Raw genomic sequence first — 4873 nt, 5'->3', positions numbered from 1 at the left:
CAACAACAGATGAATGGATCATTAAGATGTGGTACATATATACAATGGAATATTACATGGCAGTTAGAAATGATACAATCACAGACTTTGCAGCAACGTGGATGGACCTAGATCATGTTATGTTAAACGAAGTAAGTCAGAAGACAAAAGAAAAACACAGAATGGTAGCACTATTCTGAAACACCTAGAATACATAAAAAACAAAAAAAGGACATTGAAGAAGCATAACTGCTAGAACCACAAAGAAAGACTTCATAAACTCCATTCCCTGATCTGCACAGCCACCAAGATCTCTAGAAACAGGTCTGATTTTACCATCCAAGATAAAGTAGAAGTCTTCCACATACCACGAAAGCAGAAAGAGGAGAATAAATGATCTATTTTTTTTGACGTCTTTATTTTGGTGTGGAGATTACGGTTGATGTCTCCAATATTATTTTATTTTATTTTGTTTTGTCTTTCTCTTTCTTTTTGCACTTGAGTATGATTTGATTTCAGAACCGAGATTATTGTGTGGTGCCTGTTTTTATTGTTGTGGTGCTTATCGGTTATTTAATTCGATATTTTGTGTGTGTGTGTGTGTGTGTGTATTGTTGTGGTATTTTAATTACTTTTTTCACATCCTCTCTCAAACTGAGGTTGGAAGCCTCTAGACAGGACTCTGCCTATTTTCAGTATATTTGATTTTTGATTGAGAAGAGGACATATTAGGTGATGGGTATTCCCCTGATTTAATGTGAATATGTACCCAAAATACTACAGTGAAAGATATGTAAGCCATTATGGAAAAAAAAGAAAATTGTGTTTTTAATCAGAAACTTTCTTTGACTTACATGTATTATTATTATATTAATTATATTATATGTTATGTTATGTCACTATATTATGTTATATTAGTTTACCTTATTATGTTAATCAATTTTGTCCTTTAAATGAATTCTTACTTAAAAAAAACAAAAAAAAAAAAACAAAAAAAAAACAACTTTAGTTTGCCCTGAAGAAAAGAAAAAAATAAATAAAAGATAAAATAAGGCCTCCCAATTCTTACCACAGGCTGTGTTCTTTACACTGGCTGTATAGAAAGAGGAGGTACAGTAAAGGCACCCCATATACACCTCAACACAGGCCCCTTGCCGGGTATGTATTGTGAATTGGGGGACAAAAAAAAAATTTCTGTATGGAGAATAAATATGGACTAAAATTAGAAGACAGCTAACTGAATGGGAGAAAAGTTTTACACTCAACATATCAGATAAAGGTTTAATTGCTATGATATACAAAGTGCTCACAATGCTCCACAAAACCTAAAAACCCCATCAAAAATGGGGAGGGGGAATGGACAGACATTTCTCTGAGGAAGACCAAAAGATGGCCAACAGACATATGAAAGGATGCTCATCATCATGTATCATTAGGGATATCCAAATGAAGACAACAATGAGATATCAAAAATGCTGGAACAGTCTGTGCTGGTGTGAATGAGGTGAGGAAGGTACTCTCCTCCACTGCTGGTGGGAATGCTGCCTGGTCCAACCCCTATGGAAAACAGTATGGAGGGTTCTCAGTAAATTAAGAATCAATCTACCATATGACCCAACAATCCTACTTTGGGGTATCTATCCACAGGACAGAAAGTACTTAGAATAATTGTATGAAGAAATGCTATTGGTTAAGTGGGATTCATCTTGAACACCTTTGACCCCAAACTATAGACAAGAGAAGGAAAAATACTGAGTCGAGGAGGAGAAGCACAAATATGAAATAATGGAGGCCAGGGGCTAAGTGGTCTCAGGTGCATTGGTGGTGTTAAAAATGGTACTGAAATAAATATCTGAGCCAAAGTCAAAACAATGGATTTACTTTTACACTCTAAACTTAAAACAGGCCTGTTATATGGCAAGCTTGGGGGCATGGGTGATGGTATGGATACACTCTGGGAACTTTAGTGGAGAGAGGTTGATACTGGTGGTGGGACTGGCCTTGAAACACTATACGTCTAAAACCCAACTATAAATAGCTTTGTGTAAATCACAATGTTTTCAATAAAATAAAATTAGAATTAAGTGAAATATTAAAATAAAAGAATTTGTTTAATTTTGATTTATCGACTGCATAATTACAAAATCAGTCATGATTTTGTTTCAGGAATACAATGTTTCAACACTTTTACCTGTGTCCACTTTCCTCAACCCATACCCCACCTCCAGTGACCATTTACCAGTTTGCTACAAGAACTGTTTTATATATGTGTATGTACATATATATTTTTTTTGCAACAAGAACCCCTTTTTATATATGTATGTGTGTACAAGATTTTGCATATATTTTTATGTCATACATAACACTTTCCCCTTTTCAGCACCCCATCTCCTTGGTGAATGCTTCACTCCACCATGATATTTCCTTCTCTTTATTCAATCATTCAGTCCCTTCAAGTGGCACATTTCTTACTGAATAGCAGTTCTCATGTTCTTCATTTCTGTTGTATTTGGGTATTTGTTATTCCACCATTATGTTTCTTTATGTCCTGCAGATGATCTTTCCAACTAAATTCACTCAGCATGATACTTTCCAGATTCCTCCATGTAGTAGTAAATATTACAACTTCATCTTTTTTATGTACCATAGTCTCTTTATCTAGTCATCTATTCTTGGATACATGTATTGTTTCCAGGTTTTCTCCATTGTGGATAGTGCTGTAAGAACATAGATTTGCAAATGTTTTTTCTCCTTTTTGGTTTTGAGATTTTGGGATACATTCCAAGAAATGGAGTTGTTGGAGTCACTCCTATGGATATACCCTGGAAACTAAAAAAACGCAATACAAAAATTCTTTCCTCACATCTATATTCATTGCAGTGCTATTTACAATAGCCAGATGCTGGAAACAACCAAGATGCCCTTCAACAGATGAATGGCTAAAAAAACTGTGGTACATTTATACACTGGAATATTATGCAGCCATCAGGAGAGATGAATTCATAAATTTTCATATACATAGAGGTATATGGAATCTATTATGCTGAGTGAAATAAGTCAGAGGGAGAGAGAGACACAGAATAGTCTCATCTATGGGTTTTAAGAAAAATAAAAGACATTGAAATAATTCCCAGAGATGAGGGCCAGAAAGACCGACTCAAGATATGAAGATCACCACACAGAGTGGTGAGTGCAGTAAGTGAAATAACTATGCTGAGAACTATCATAATAATGTCAGTGAGTGAGGGATGTAGAAAGCCTGTCTTGAATACAGGCAGGGAGGGAGAGAGAGCAGGGCATTGGTGATGGGAAGGTTGCACTGGTGAAGGGGGGTATTCTTTTTATAACTGAAACTCAAGTACAATCAAATTTGTAATCACAGTGTTTAAATAAATATATTATTAAAAAATAAAAAAATAAAAAGGGAAAAACAAAAAAAAAACAAAGAAAAAGAAAGCCACTGACTCAGATATTTGAGTGCAGAAATGGCAATTAAATTTAAGAAAAAAGAAATAGAGTTGTTACGTCAAATGGAAATTCAGTTCCTAGATTTTTAAGGAATGCCCATATTGTTTTCCAGGAAGGTTGGACCATAGACCTTCTCACAAATAGTGAATTGTAAGGTGAACCTGTAAACAAAGATGTTCTCTGACTTCCTCTTCCCAGTGATCTCTTCCTTTGATATGTAAAAGTCCACCTGGATTACTAGACCTCTCCTCCTGGTTTTGTGGATTGGTTTGAATAAAGAAAGGAGTTCTGGCTTGGGACTGGGAAGAGAGCACATGGCAGAGAGTGGCCATGAGGTAAAAAGCAGACTAACTCCAATGATCTTTTGACTGAGTTGGTATTATTTCTCACTGCTACTCTGCTTCATCAGACCTGTCCACCTAAGGGGCTAGAAAGATGGTGCCTGGGCCAGCTTCACCATTCATGGATTATTTTCTTTTATTTTACAGTGAATGAGAGTCCTATTCTCCCAGCATCCAAGCACTGGTTGTTCTTATTCTTTGTGATGTGTGCCAGTCTCTGTGGAATGAGACGATATCTTGTTTTGATTTGCTTTTCTGATTAGTGATGCAGAACATTTATTTTTGTGCCTTTTTGCTATTTTTAAAGTTTTTATTTTTTATTTTTTTTGGTTTTTGGGCCACACCTTGTGACGCTCTGGGGTTACTCCTGGCTATGTGCTCAGAAATCGCTCCATGGTTCATCCTAGGTCAGCCGCATGCAAGGCAAAGGCCCTTCCACTGTGCCACAGCCTCAGCCCCATTTTTGCCATTTTTTTTGGCAAAGTTCTACCAGTGCCTTGTATATCTTTACTATTAACCCCTAATCAGATGAGTGTTGAATAAAAAGGTTATCTCATTGTATGGGCTGTCTTCCTATTCTGGTCATTATTTCCTTTGAGATGCAGAAATTTCTTAATTTAATGTAGTTCCATTAAAAAAAATCTTTGTTTCCACTTGCTTGATTAATGGTATTTTATCCTTGATGATGCCTTTAGGTTCAATGTCATGGAGTGTTTGTTTTGCCTACATCTTCCTCTATGCACCATATGGATTCAGACCTGAGATCAAAGTCTTTAATCCATCTGATTTGCCTTTTGTGCCTGGCATTAGAAAGATGTCTGAATTTTTTAAATTATTTTTTATGTAGCTGTCCAGTTTTCCCAGTATCACTTGCTGAAGAGGTTTTTCCTTTCTCTAATTCATATTTTTGGTTCATTACCAAAGACTAATCTATTATATATTCAAGAGTCTGTTTTAGTATAGTTCCCTGTATTCTTTGGATCAGTGCTATGCTATTTTAATCATCATCACTTTGTAGTATAGTTTGAAGTTAGGGAAAGTGATGCCTCCCATCTTTTTCCCACGGATTGGAAAATCCTTAGCTA

The 4873-nt window shown here is 35.8% G+C and overlaps 1 non-coding gene across 1 annotated transcript; it reads left to right on the top strand.

Moving 5' to 3' along the window:
* Positions 1-1031: 1031 nt before the first annotated feature.
* On the top strand, positions 1032-1164 carry LOC126019359 (small nucleolar RNA SNORA51). Its single transcript, XR_007499084.1, has one exon. It is a non-coding gene; the product is annotated as a small nucleolar RNA SNORA51 (small nucleolar RNA).
* The last annotated feature ends 3709 nt before the right edge of the window (positions 1165-4873 follow it).

Source organism: Suncus etruscus, chromosome 9, assembly GCF_024139225.1.
Source record: "Suncus etruscus isolate mSunEtr1 chromosome 9, mSunEtr1.pri.cur, whole genome shotgun sequence".
Classification (NCBI taxonomy): Eukaryota; Metazoa; Chordata; class Mammalia; order Eulipotyphla; family Soricidae; genus Suncus; species Suncus etruscus.
Note: the sequence above shows the minus strand (reverse complement) of the source record. Positions and strands in the feature narration are given on the sequence as shown.